This window comes from Phyllobates terribilis, unplaced genomic scaffold (assembly GCF_046119375.1).
Source record: "Phyllobates terribilis strain yellow unplaced genomic scaffold, ASM4611937v1 Scaffold_2__4_contigs__length_985480577, whole genome shotgun sequence".
Taxonomy (NCBI): Eukaryota; Metazoa; Chordata; class Amphibia; order Anura; family Dendrobatidae; genus Phyllobates; species Phyllobates terribilis.
In genome coordinates this window covers 448735017-448750446 of record NW_027362762.1, presented here as the reverse complement: position 1 = coordinate 448750446, position 15430 = coordinate 448735017, and positions in this window count along the sequence as shown.

Genomic DNA, 15430 nt, shown 5'->3' with positions numbered 1-15430 from the left:
CCTCCTCCATGTCTCTTCAAAGGGGTATTGGGTTGCGTCCAAATTTTTGGAAGCCTTTGCAGTCTCTGTATACGCAATAACAGTATAGGAGACCCACTTGTTAATAATGGGAGCAACAAAGCATAGCCGGCTGATGGCTCTCTAACAATAGCGAGGGAAGACTGCTGGCCTTTTAAGAATAATAATGGCCGACTGCTGGCCTTTTAAGAATATTAAGGGCCGTCTGATGTCCCTATAAAAATAGGCTTTATGACTTTCAGAGTCACTCCATCATAAATAAAACAGGATGTGTCTGATGATGTGTCACACACCACATTGCCAGATAAGGTTGCACTGCAGTACTGCCTTGGCCAAGCTGCAATAGTCTGTGCTGAAGATAACATGCTTAATGCTTAATTGAGAAACCGCCCAGTGCTGCAGAGTTGTTGAAAGCTGTAACAAAGCAGCCTGATCTGTGGCTCTCACCGCTGAACATACAGCCAGGCATGGTCGTGTTTGACAATGGGCGGAACCTGTTGACGGAGAAATGACAGCCGTAGTAGATACGGTTTCCCTCTATGCCAGTCCTTTCACCGAGCTAAATACAACTCTCAGCAAAAAAAGTTGTGGACTGGCTCTGTACCGTCCCTGGCCACATTCACCTATCCACGTGTTTGTGGTTGGCGGTCCTTCCCAGTAAGTGCACTGGGGAGGGCACGGGTAATGTTGTGGGACCCGTGCTTGTGGAAGGCGGAGGCGACACCGGGTGAAACAGTGGTGGCTGGGTACCGAGAATGGACACCCGGCCGCCGCCAGCATGAGGTTGTGAAAAGCTTCCTCCTCCATGAGCTTAAGAGGCCATATTTCAAGTGCAAGCAGCTGCCCAGAAATCTGGCAGTTTAGTGTTGCGGCCTGTGGGTGGGTGGGTGGCTGGCTGCCTACTTGCACTTGCGTTCCAAGTAACAGAAAACTAAGCAGATGGTGGCCTCTATCATTATCATGGCCTCACCTCGGCACTATGAACTCACCTGAAGAAGAAGCCAGTGCCCGCCAGAAGAGTCTCCGGTTCTCTGGTGGGCCCGTCCAACCCTGCCGAAAAGCAGCCCTGGCTAAGAAAAGTGTGGCAGAAGTTTCCCGGACACTCTATGGCTGCTTTTTTAATTTGGATCGGCAATGCTTATGCATGTTATTTCTTAAACCGCATTACAGATCAGGCCATTGTCCAACTCTGTATTGAAGAAATTAAATGCGCAAAGAAAGATGTGTGTGTGTCAAAGCACCATCGACAAGTGCGAGTTGATGTTGGATGGGCTGCCATTGCTTCTGCAACAAGCTGCATTGGAGGACTTCCCGGGAGAAATGACACGCAGGGTAGATATGGTTTCCCTCTATGCCAGTCCTTTCACCGAGCTAAATACAACTGTCAGCAAAGAAAGCTGTGGACTGGCTCCGTATCGTCCCTGGCCACATTCACCTGTCCACTTGTTTGTGGTTAGGTGGTCCTTCCCAGTAAGTGCACTGGGGAGGGCACGGGTAATGTTGTGGGACCCGTGCTTGTGGAAGGCAGAGGCGACACTGGGAGAAACAGTGGCACCTGGAGTCCGAATATGGACACCCGGCCGCCGCCGGCATGAGGTTATGAAAAGCTTCCGCCTCCACGAGCCTAAAAGGCCACATTTCAAGTGCAAGCAGCTGTCAAAAATTTGGCAGTATGGTATTGCAGCCTTTGGGTGGGTGGGTGGCTGGCTGCATACTTGCGTTTGCATTCCAAGGAATGGGGTAGGGACAACTGAACTCAGCACTGGGACAAGGACGTGGACGGTGATTGTTGCAAGTCTGCAATGACAGGTGCATGGTGGGAGGCATCTTCTCATGCGCCAAGGATCACTTATGATGGGCACACTTTTAGGCAGTGACCTGGGAGTCAGAAATGCTTCCAGAGGTCTTCCCCATGCTGTTCCCATCTCTTTTCAGCACTGTATGCATGTGTCTGATGATGTGTCACACACCACATGGCCAGATAAGGTTGTAAAATGTTAAAATGACATTACCCAGTGAATGCATTTGTCTTTGTTGAAAGCAATGCAAAAGTGCAAAAACGCATCAAAAACGCTACGTGTGAACATAGCCCAAGGTGTGGAGGAGTATTTTTGTATTTGGTTATTTATTTTGCTTTATATACATTGTACATGTCATGGAAAGGATGTTCCTTAACATATTTCCCAGGAAAATCCATGTTGGTTTAGTTTTGGTATGTTTTATTGTGAGTCCGTAAAAGTGGCGTAATATCTCTGACAACGTTGTTGACAGCAGTGACCTGGGAGTCAGAAATGCTTCCAGGGGTCTTCCCCATGCTGTTCCCATATCAATTGAGCACTGTTACCATCGATTTGGTCAATTTTTAGGCCCTCTGCAGACCACCGGGGGGAGCCGCCTGAAAAATGCTCGAGTTTCCCACAGACTTGCATTGGGCTCGTTGCTCGGGTTGAGCACCTGAGAATTCCAATTTGCTCGACCCGAGCAATAAGTACCCGAGCATTTTAGTGCTCACTCATCACTATTAAGGACCTGTTACACCCGGTGATTATAGGGCAGGACTTGAGCCTGTTCTGCAACTTATGGCGGGAAGCAGGGGTACCAGGTGACTCAGACAGGAGCCAGTGCCACCATGAAGAATCCTCATCGCAGGTGGAGGCAGATGAGTTCCCCCTGTGTGTCCTTGCCAGTGATGAGGACGATATGCTGACCCAGGAAACCCAGGACACCGAGATTTCTGAGTTGGGGGTTTCTGGGGGAAATGTGCCGGGCAAGTTCACAACGCTATTACCTGCAGATTAACCCCATATCTGCAGGGTAATAGGATTTTTTCAGGTGACAATTTCCTTTTAACTCTTGGGCCCCTGTACTGCTGCACAAGTTGCACCAGTCTTATATTTGTTCCTGCTTTGATGATATGTAACAGTTACATCAAAATGAAAAACAGCCTATTTTAATTTCATCTTGTCCAGTTGTCATGTCCTAATACTTGCATTTAATCGCATCTTATTCGGTTATCTAGAGCTGAGAGTCTCAATTTGCATACGTTTTTAAAAGTAAGGCTGGTTTCAAACATTTTTTTTCTCATATGTGAAAAACGGTCTATGGTTTTTTTTCAGTGTGCTGGACCCATTCTTTAAATATAAAGAAAATATTTTAGAAAATATGTAATCATCATATTTTCAATTCTGTGCCCCGCTGTTTACTGGACACTAAAGATACAATGCATTGAAATGATTTAACTCGTTAGAGCATTTCTTCAGTGGGAACTAATTTCTGGAATTCATTATGTGATATTATAGAAGAGTTACCTGTAAGGATTAAGATCAGTTCTGAGCTCCCACAAAATTTTAAATCAAACAGAAAAAGAATAACAACCTGACCCCACTGATCAAAGAGGAAGTGTCACTAATTATTTAAGATGGACACTTATAGCATACATTTAATGGGAAAAGAAGCGGATTTCCCCTGCATGTGGATCAAATCAGAGTTATCTTATAATTGACTCTTTACAAGAACTGGCTACTATGTAATGGACTAGATATTAAAAGCCTTAATCATTTTAAAACTAGTTTCTTTCTTTGTTTGAGAGGACCTTTAATGCTAAGAGGTATTTTACAAGTCAAAAAGATTATCCTACTTACCCTGGAAAACAAATGGTTTTGGACCTTGAGAAAACTTGGGCTCTTTAATCTTCATTGATTCATGATGTTTAGCCAGCGCCAGACATTGCCAGAGTCCCGAACTCTGCTATGGCAAACAGCAGAAAAGCTGATAATAGTCCATTTAGTTTTCAATGTCATAGACAGGATTTCTGACAGATCATTTGATTTTATATTGTAGGGGTTTCTGCAGAGCTTCAGTCCACAAAAGAGACCCCAACAGTCGTCATGGCACTCTACTATTGTTTTCTGTAGTTGCATTAGCTTAGTTTAAAGAAGTAGTAATGTATGCAATAGAACTACTAGATGGAGCATTTTATTATCTATTAATGTTCTGGTCTGCCTAGGGCAAATACCACAAGCTTTTGATGGTTATGAGTCAAAATTAAATTTGACAACTCATCATGCTGTATTAACCTCTTAGTGATTGAGCCAATTTTGACCTTAATGACCAGGCCAAATTTTTGAAATTTGACCAATGTCACTTTATGTGGTAATAACTCTGGAATGCTACAATGGCTCCCACTGATTCTGAGAATGTTTTTTCGTGACATATGATACTTCATAATAGTGGTACAATTTCTTCGATATGACTTGCATTTATTTGTGAAAATATCGGAAATTTGGCCAAAATTTTGAAAATTTCGCAATTTTCAAAATTTGAATTCTTATGCCCTTAAACCAGAGAGTTATGTCACACAAAATAGTTAATAAATAGTGATGAGCGAGCACAAAAATGCTCGGGTACTCGTTGCTCGGGTCGAGCAAATTGGAATACTCGGGTGCTCGACCCGAGCAACGAGCCCAATGTAAGTCTATGGGAAACTCGAGCATTTTTCAGGCGGCTCCCCCCGGCGGTCTGCAGAGGGCCTAAAAATTGCCCAAATTGATGGGAACAGTGCTCAAATGACATGGGGACAGCATAGGGAACACCCTTAGAAGCATTTCTGACTCCCAGGTCACTTCTGTCAACAACATTGTCAGAGGTATTACACCACTTTTATGGACTCACAATAAAACATACCAAAATGAAACCAAAATGAATTTTCCTGGGAAATATGTTAAGGAACATCCTTTCCATGACATGTACAATGTATATAAAGCAAAATAAATAACCAAAAACAATAATACTCCTCCACACATTGGGCTATGTTCACACGTAGCGTTTTTGATGCGTTTTTGCACTTTTGTATTGCTTTCAACCAATGCATTCACCAGGAAATTTCATTTTAACATTTTACAACCTTATCTGGCCATGTGGTGTGTGACACATCATCAGACACATGCATACAGTGCTGAAAAGTCATGGGAACAGCATGGGGAAGACCTCTGGAAGCATCTCTGACTCCCAGGTCACTGCCTAAAAGTGTGCCCATCATAAGTGATCCTTGGCGCATGAGAAGATGCCTCCCGTCATGAACCTGTCGTTGCAGACTTGCAACAATCACCGTCCACGTCCTTGTCCCAATGAAGCATTCAGTTGTCCCTACCCCATTCCTTGGAATGCAAGCGCTAGTATGCAGGCAGCCAGCCACCCACCCACAGGCCGCAACACTAAACTGCCAGATTTCTGGGCAGCTTTTTGCACTTGAAAAATGGCCTTTTAAGCTCGTGGAGGCGGAAGCTTTTCACAACCTCATGCCGGCGGCGGCAGGGTGTCCATACTCGGTCCCCAGCCGCCACTATATTTCCCGGTATCGCCTCCGCCTTCCACAAGCACGGGTCCCACAACATTACCCGTGCCCTCCCCAGTGCACTTACTGGGAAGGACCGCCTAACCACAAACACGTGGACAGGTGAATGTGGCCAGGGACGGTACGGAGCCAGTCCACAACTTTTTTTGCTGACAGTTGTATTTAGCTCGGTGAAAGGACTGGCATAGAGGGAAACCCTATCTACCCTGTGTGGCGCCCCTGAGGGTTCAGTACTGCACCTCAGCTCGAGGTGTGGTATCTCCTCTTCCAGGTAAGGATGGAGCATTTCTCAGGACCCTACTTCATCACTCAACACTACACCACTCCTGTCCTGTAGAGGGCCTAAATGCACCAGGGTGCTGCCCCGGCCCGGGATAGAGGAGATGGGGGGAACCAAAGATAGGGGGAACCATGTAGTGGGTTAGGGTGGAGGACACACTTTTAGGAAACACTTATTGATTCATATTTAATCTACGGCCATCTTAAGTTCAAGGTTTCTTTGATTGTGATCTTCATCGGTGATTGTGGTCTCCGTCTCTGATCGTGGTTATGACGCACCCCCTGGGCCATGTTCAGGGGATACCCGGAGCCGGATCTGGATAGGGGTAGTAGTCCTTGTGGCGGTGACCCAGTCCGTGCCCAGGGTGTCAAACTAAGTGGCAGTCTATGGCAGTAGATGTTAACTTGATTGTCGACTACGCCACCCGTTGAGTGCGGCTTTGACGCCGCCGCTGCAGAGCAGTCCGCTGAGGCCGGTGGTATATGTGCAGCAGTGATGGTATAACCCCCAACGGGAGGGGTATGGCCTCAGGGCAGCAGGTGTGGATGATGGGGGTTGTGATGATGCAGAAAGAAGACTCAGAGTCAGGAGATGCAGTTCAGGGTTTTTACTTACTGGTGTTCTTTTGGTCACTCTGGCCTTGAGTGACCACCCGAGCCGTGCTGCGTCCACCAGGTCCTGGACTCGGCTAACCCCCAGGCGATTCCGGAGCGTGGTCCTGAGCTCCCTTCTGACTCTCTCTCTGGCCGTTCCCACCAGGGATCCACCTGTGTCCGGCTCCCTCGGGTCTCTTGTTGGTTGAACCTTCCCTGGCTTCCCTGACCCTATGCTCGGTGTGCCATTCTGGTGGATTTGGTGAGGGTCGTGGCAGATCCTGCCCACGACCTCCGGTTCCTGGCTAAGGTTTGTTTTGGCCTCTGCCAGCTTGGGATCCGGTACCCTTGTCCGCCAACCCTTCACCCTTTTGTCTTTATTCTGGGGTCTTGGGGTTTCCCTTCTTGTCTTTCTCTCTGGGTCCTTCTTTTCTCCTCTCTCCCTCTGCAGGCTTGGCTCTGGAGCTGGGCCCAGCCGGAGCCACAGCTCCCTGTCAGCCCTCCTGGCTGAGCTCCTCTGCTCCTCAGGCTAAAAAGACCCTGTCCTAAGATGGTGCCCACCATATATACTCCCTCTATGTGTGAGCCCAGGTGACTAGCACCCAATGAGCTCCTAGCTTTACCCAGACTACTCCCCCTATCTGCCCCTACACTACTGGGATGTTCCACCCCCCTCCCACTCCAGCCAGGGACAGACGCTGTCGTACCTGCACATATACTGGTGGGAGTACCGTAGTTCTGTCCCCCGGAAATGGGATGTATGTAGTGCATGCAGCCTACTGAGCTCAGTTCCACACTCCATCCTTACCCGGGAGTGGAATACCACACCTCTGGCTTGAGGTGTAATACCCCTGTAGCAGCCGAATCCTCAGGGTGCTACATTCCCCCCTGGTAAATCACAGCACGTCCTCGGGCTGTAAAAGAGCAAAGTATCCAAAAACATACAAAATTTTTGCAAAAACATCATAAACATATAAAACATTATATATATATCAGCAGCATAATACTCTTCATATAAAACATTTTTGACCTCTGGCCACTTGTGCAAATTGTGACCAGGTAAGTGCCACAGTCTCTGGTAGAAAAAACAGTTTCCTATAAAACCGGTAGGGGGCACTTTAGGAAGCGCAACTATATACAAGGGGATATGGCCGCTCTCAGTCCTCGGCCAGTGGGGAAAGGGGATGGCTGCTCACAGTCCTCAGCCTGTGGGGAGATATGGGACACACTGGAACAGTTCACTGGTCCCAACGGGGACTATAATGGTAACAGTTCCTGTACCCTAACGGGTAACTATTTTACAGTGCTCCTACTGTACTTTAGTAGCGGCGTCCTCCTGCTTGGCCGCGCTCAGGGTTGAGGCACGTGACGTCACAGGGGGCGTGGTCGCGGCTCCTGCTTGGGGCCTAGTCTGGAGCGGTAGCGGTGCGGCAACGGGCACGATCAGTGGGACCTCGGGCTCTGTGACGGGGAGCGGGGGTAGGCTTACGGCGGCTGGGCTTGGGGTAGTGACGTCCCCTTTACTTGCCTCCGTCTCTTCAGCTCCCTCTGCGGCGTCGTCTCCGGCCTCCGTCCCTTCTGCATCCTCTTCAGGGGCAGGCGTGCTCCTCGTTGCGGGTGGTGTGCTCCGCTGGCGGGTTCCAGCCTGCTGGGCCATCTCCCTGCTCCATTCCGTCAGCGTTTCTCGCTGCACCTGGGCCATCCTCCGTGCGAGGCCCTCCAGCGCGGTCTGTGCACGCTCCCGGTCTCGGGGGAGCTGTGCCAGGATCTCCACCAGGTCTTGTGGAGTGGTAGCTTGCATCAGGCTCCTGACCACAGGGTCGGTGCTGCCTGCCTCTCCCTCCATCTCCGGGTACGGCTCCTCCAGACTTCTCCAAGCTGCTCCCATCTTCTCTCTTTTGTTCTGTCTCCGCCCCCATTGAGGGCGGTCCTGGGGCAACTTGGTGATTGTCAGTTCCAGGGGCAGACCTCCCACGCTGATGGACATCTCAATCATTGCAGTCTCTGCTGGTGGGGGCGGTCTTCGTTTTTGGCGCCATTCTTGGTCCTGGCCCACGATGGGAGGTGGCCTCTTGCCACCCTCTGGCACGCCCATAATGGCGTCCGCTCTGCCAGGGCGGGAAATCTTCTGAAATGGCGGGAATCGTCTCCCAGTGGCGGGAAACTCCGTGGATGGCGGGAATCTTCACCGATGGCGGGAAGAAGGCTGAAGATGGCGCCGGATGGCGGGAAAACTTCACGGATGGTAAGTTTTAAAAGTCTCTTTTTCAGGCACGCAGTACCAGGTGGTTGCGGGCACGTTATCCTGCCGACTACGCCAAAAGTTGACGCACCCCCTGGGCCATGTTCAGGGGATACCCGGAGCCGGATCTGGATAGGGGTAGTAGTCCTTGTGGCGGTGACCCAGTCCGTGCCCAGGGTGTCAAACTAAGTGGCAGTCTATGGCAGTAGATGTTAACTTGATTGTCGACTACGCCACCCGTTGAGTGCGGCTTTGACGCCGCCGCTGCAGAGCAGTCCGCTGAGGCCGGTGGTATATGTGCAGCAGTGATGGTATAACCCCCAACGGGAGGGGTATGGCCTCAGGGCAGCAGGTGTGGATGATGGGGGTTGTGATGATGCAGAAAGAAGACTCAGAGTCAGGAGATGCAGTTCAGGGTTTTTACTTACTGGTGTTCTTTTGGTCACTCTGGCCTTGAGTGACCACCCGAGCCGTGCTGCGTCCACCAGGTCCTGGACTCGGCTAACCCCCAGGCGATTCCGGAGCGTGGTCCTGAGCTCCCTTCTGACTCTCTCTCAGGCCGTTCCCACCAGGGATCCACCTGTGTCCGGCTCCCTCGGGTCTCTTGTTGGTTGAACCTTCCCTGGCTTCCCTGACCCTATGCTCGGTGTGCCATTCTGGTGGATTTGGTGAGGGTCGTGGCAGATCCTGCCCACGACCTCCGGTTCCTGGCTAAGGTTTGTTTTGGCCTCTGCCAGCTTGGGATCCGGTACCCTTGTCCGCCAACCCTTCACCATTTTGTCTTTATTCTGGGGTCTTGGGGTTTCCCTTCTTGTCTTTCTCTCTGGGTCCTTCTTTTCTCCTCTCTCCCTCTGCAGGCTTGGCTCTGGAGCTGGGCCCAGCCGGAGCCACAGCTCCCTGTCAGCCCTCCTGGCTGAGCTCCTCTGCTCTGCTCCTCAGGCTAAAAAGACCCTGTCCTAAGATGGTGCCCACCATATACACTCCCTCTATGTGTGAGCCCAGGTGACTAGCACCCAATGAGCTCCTAGCTTTACCCAGACTACTCCCCCTATCTGCCCCTACACTACTGGGATGTTCCACCCCCCTCCCACTCCAGCCAGGGACAGATGCTGTCGTACCTGCACATATACTGGTGGGAGTACCGTAGTTCTGTCCCCCGGAAATGGGATGTATGTAGTGCATGCAGCCTACTGAGCTCAGTTCCACACTCCATCCTTACCCGGGAGTGGAATACCACACCTCTGGCTTGAGGTGTAATACCCCTATAGCAGCCGAATCCTCAGGGTGCTACAGTTACCCACCAGAGTTCAACCTAAGGCCGCATCTGACTGAAGATACACGGTCCTCGTTCTCTGGCCTTGAAACGGGGAGCGGGTCAGAGTTAACCACTGCCTCTACACGGTCAAGGTCCTTACCTAAGAAGGCCTGGAGGGGAGCAGAGGAGTAGTGTTGAGCCACCCCCGTAGTGTTCGAGTTCGGTTCGGTTTGTCGAACACCCGTGTGTTCGCCGAACTGTTCGTCGAACTGTTCGTCGAACACCTTCGAACACCGTTAAAACCAATGGCAGGCAAACAAAAACACATAGAAACACATAGAAAACACCTTCAAAGGTGTCCAAAAGCTGACAAACTGCTCAGAAGACACAACTAACACATGGAAAAGTGACAAGTACATATAGTCATGTGAAAAGAAAAGAGGTGGAGGAGTAAAAAGAGGGGGAGACACAAATATAGGCATGTCATGCCCTTCTAAAATCCAAAAAGTGAGAAGCCGACACGTTCAGTCCGCTCCTGCCCGTGCCACCTCCGTGTCGCCGGGTTTGTGCCAGAGCCGCGGTTAACCCTGACAGCCAGCCCCCCTCTCCCAATACTGGTGCCTGTCCGCTGGTGGGTCGAGCGAGCCCCCCTGTGGTGGAGGCAGCTCTAAGCTTTTTAATTTAAATTGTCTCTCTAATTTGAATGAATACACTTTAAATCCATTTACAAGGATCTATTGGAGGGCAAGTCTCATGCCAGCTGCCGCGTAATTCCAGCTCCAGTAGCGTCAACTAAAGCTGCTGCAGTTAAAAAGCTTTTATAAGGATCGAGCTCGGCTGTCCACCGCAAGGCATCCTACTGCCAGTCCCAGCCCCTATGCCTTGGGGTGCCTCCTGATGCTCTTCACTGAGTATCCCGTGGTCCCGAAGCATTTCCTTTGAAAAAATTAAGTGTCCAAACTACAGGTGGTGTAGCTTGCTTAACAGCCGGGATAATCCGCTGACTAGCAGACACTGCTACTAGGCACAAAGTATTTCCTGGGCTAGATGCAGTTAAAAATTTGTAATTAGATACTCTCGTTGGATGCTGAGAAAGCATTCCATAGAGTCTCCTGGCACGCCATATATGATTCTCTTAAAAAGCTTGGGGTAGGGGTCTAGGGGACCCTTTTATAGCCAAAATCACGGCCCTGTATCACAATACGTCACCTAGGCTGAAGATAAATGGAACTGTAGCACCCTGAGGGCTCGGTTGCTACAGAGGTATTGCACCTCACCCAGAGGTGTGATATCTCACTCTCAGGTAAGGATGGAGTGTGGATCAGGACCCGACACCTGCATGCATTACACCACATTGCCGTGGGGCAGGGCGACCAATATGCCTCTGAGATGGGCACGACAGTCCCTGTCCCTGGCTGGAGTGGGGGGAGGGAACACTGAGGAAGGGGAACCCTGTAGTGCAGGAGCAGGGAGGAAGCAGTTCCTGGGTGCATTGAGAAGGGAGTATAAAAGGTGGGCACCATCTTAGTTCAGTGCAGAGAAGTCTGAGCAGAAGTGGCAGGGAGCAGGGGCTCTGCATGAGCTCTGCTCCGGAGGCGGGCCTAGTAACAGAGGCCCAGGCCTGGAAGAGGGAGAAGGAAGGAAGAGGAGCGGAGAAGGCTCCAGGAACGAGGAATGAAGGGATCCCAGGGGTGCGGACGGGCGAGTCGCCACCGCACGCCCGAATCCACCTGCGTGGAGGGGTCAGGCCAAAGGGGGAGACCGGTCCCCGAACTAGTGGAGGCAGGAAACGACCCTCAGCTAGAAACCGGAGGCTCTGACATTTTATGTGGCGCAGCCCCTCGCTAAACCCGCTAGGAAAGCACCACATAGGGTCAGGGAAACTGGCGCCAAGTTTACCAAGAGGAGGCCCGAGGCAGCCGGACAGAAGGGTTGGTAAGAAAGGCCAGACAAAGGACACACAAAGGGGGTCCTGTGAAGCGCTCCAAAGTTATCTGGGAGTTGTCTGAGCCCCTCACCTGGTGAGCACAGTACGACGTGGGCAGCCGTTACCTGCAGACGTGGTCTGGATAATAAGAACTGTGAGTAAAGGCCCTGGACTGCATCACTGACTCCGTGTCGTTACTGCTGCTGCACTGCACCATCACCCCCATCCTCCGCATACACTGCCCTGAGGCTATACTCCTCCCGTGGGGAGTTATGCTACGCTCTGCTGCACCCACAACACCAGCCTCAGCGGTCTGCCCTGCAGCGGCGGTTCACTCTGACCGCAATCCACGGGTGGCGTAGTCGGACATTTAAACATCAAAACCACATAAATAGTTCCGCCAATGGTTTGACCGCCCTGAGCCACGGAACCGGGTCGCCGCCACGAAGACTACAACCACCAGCATCCACCAAAAAGGGTCCGGCTCCGGGTGTCCCAAGGCCCAGGGGGTGCATCAGAACATTTTCATTACCTTTCACAATCACCAATGGGACAAGGCTGGGATGTCCTCTGTCCCCTCTCTTATACATCCTAGTGACGGAGCACCTGCTCTCATGAATTCGCCATAACCCCAATATTAGGTGGATTGAGGTGGGAGGCACCGAGTACAAGTGCTCTCTATTTGCTGATGATGTCCTAGTATATATCACTCAATCACATATATCCATCCATGCTGTTATGGCTGAAATAGATCACTTTGTTACATGGTCAAATTTTAAAATCAATGCAGCGAAGTCTGAGGCCCTCGATGTCTCCCTCCCCAAATCCATATAGGATTCCATCCAGTCCAACTTTCCCTTTGCCTGGCCCTCACAGGGTATCAAATACTTAGGAATTCCTATTCATAGAGACCTCTCCCATCTATGTTATCTTAATTTTGGGCCCTTTATTGAACAACTCCATACAGACCACGGTTGGCAAGTTAGAACTGTAAGATTCACTACGTGAACCACTGGTGTTTTGTGGAAAAGCACATGTACACTGTGTTCCAAATTATTATGCAAAAAGTGTTTAGGAGTGATAAGGGAAGAATTTGTTTGTTTGTCAGTTAAACTCATTGATGGTGATGTGTGTCAGGGCTCTTTATATCACTGTAAGCAATTGCAGACACCTGTGCTAATTAGTTTGGCAGGTGTGTCCAATGAAAGGCAAGACTACTTAAGAAGGCTGTCTCACATTATTAAGCAGCCTACATTTTCTGCCAAAATGGGAAAGAAAAAGGATGTGTCGGCTGCTGAGAAGCAACAAATTGTGGAGTGTTTAGGTCAAGGCATGACTACAATCAACATTGTGCGATGATCAGGATGAAGTGTCTTGGCAATCAAGAAGTATGTAGCTGATTCACAGTACACACATGTGCGTGCTGATAAGGGCAAATTGAGGACTCTTTCCTACAGGCAATTACGTCAGGTTAAAAGAGCAGCGGCAAAAAAGCCTTGTCATAGCAGCAGACAAGTTTTTGAAGCTGCTGGTGCCTCCAACGTCCCCCGAGCAACAAGATGCAGGGTCCTTCAGAGGTTTGCAGCTGTGCATACGCCATCCTGTCGACCTCCTCTATCCACTTCACACAAGCAGAAACGGCTCCAGTGGGCTAAACATTACATGAAGACTGATTTCAAAACTGTTTTGTTCACGGATGAGTGCCGTGCAGCGCTCGATGGTCCAGATGGATGGAGTGGAGGATGGCTGGTTGATGGACACCCCACGCAAACACGGCTACAGCGCCAACAAGGAGGAGGTGGAGTAATGTTTTGGGCTGGAATCATGGGGAGAGAGATTGTCGGCCCCTTTAGGATCCCTGAAGGCGCTAAAGATGAACTCCATAATGTATGTGGATTTTCTCAAACAGCACTTCCTGCCATGGTTCAAGAAGAAGAACCGTGTATTTCACAGCAAGATCATTTTTTTGCATGATAATGCACCGTCTCATGCTGCACATAACACATCTGCATCTCTGGCTGATATGGGCATAAAAGGGGACAAACTTATGGTGTGACCCCCATGCTCCCCTGACCTCTACCCCATTCAGAACCTCTGGAGCATCATCAAAAGGAGTGTCTATGATGGCGGGAGGCAGTTCACATCTAAGCCACACCTCTGGGAGGGTATTCTGTCCTCATGCAAAACAATTGAAGCAGAAACCATCCAAAACCTGACAAATTCAATGGACGAGAGAGTTCAGAAGCTCCTTTCGAACAAGGGGTCCTATGTGAAAATGTAACATCACCTAGAATAAAGTTTTGAGTTGAAAACTGTTTGATTTCAGTTTCTAATAACCTGCTAATGCTTATAATTTCAAAAATGACCATTTTTTTGGTCTTTATTAAAATGAAAAGGTTGATCGAAAAGTTTGGGGGATCTAAGAGTGTGGCAACCCAGTAGTCATGATTACTTCGAATTCTGACAATATGAGGGTCATGTTGCAGGTAGTGCAGCAAGAAGGCACTTATGTGTCTTGCGCATCTCGGAGCCCCAAAATTATTTTCCGGTCTAGATGCAGCTAAAAATTATTATTAATTTTAAATCTGGTGGAGCTTAGTATAGATGGCCTAATAGGATCAGTGCTGCACACTGCTACAAAGTCCAAATTATTTTCCAGCCAAGATGCAGATAAACATGATTAGTAATTTTAAATCTGGTGGAGCTTATTATAGATGGCCTAATAGAATCAGTGCTGCACACTGCTTCAAAGTCCAAATTATTTTCCAGCCAAGATACAGATAAACATGATTAGTAATTTGAAAGCTTAAAACGGTTGGTAGGGTGATTTTAACCAATCATCAAGCTTTTACTCTCCCCAGGATGACACAGGGGTAGAAAAGTCGTTTCGGATCCATGATTTGTTCATCTTTATGAACGTGAGTCTGTCTACATTATCAGTGGAGAGCCGCGTGCGCTTATCTGTCAGCACACCACCAGCAGCGCTGAACACACGTTCAGACAGAACGCTGGCTGCGGGGCATGACAAGATCTCCAAGGCGTAAGTGGCTAGCTCCGGCCATTTATCCAGATTGGAAGCCCAAAAAGAGCAAGGGTCCAGTGACACAGTCATGGCTTCAATGTTTACTTGGAGATACTCCTGTACCATCGTCTCTAGGCGTTGACTATGTGTCAGACTTCTTGTCTCCTGTGGCCTTGCAAAGGATGGGCTAAAAAAGTGGTGAAATGATTCCGCAAAATTGATGTTACCAACAGATACTGTGGTTCTGTTACGGTTTGAGTGCTGAACACTTGACGGTCCCACGGTTGGCAAGTTGGAACTGTGAGATTCACTACGTGCACCACTGGTGTTTTGTGGAAAAGCACATGTAAGATTCTGCAACAGTCTCTGCTGATACTCCTGCATGCGTGCATCCCTTTCTATGGCAGGAATAATTTCGGCAAATTTACTTTTGTACCGGGGATCTAACAGTGTGGCAACCCAGTAGTCAGGATTATTTCTAATTCTCACAATTCGAGGGTCATGTTGCAGGTAGTGCAGCAAGAAGGCACTCATGTGTGTTGCGCATCCAGGAGCACCAAGTCCCTGTTGTGTTGGTGGCGAGGTAACAATCATGCTTCCTTCCTCTGTCCTCTCCCCCCAACCTCGCACAACAGAAATGTGATCAAGGTCTCCCTCATCTGATGAGTCTTCCATCAGTTCGTCCTCCACTTCTTCCTGGGCTCCTGCACCTTCCTCACTAGTTTGGCTGCTACCATGCG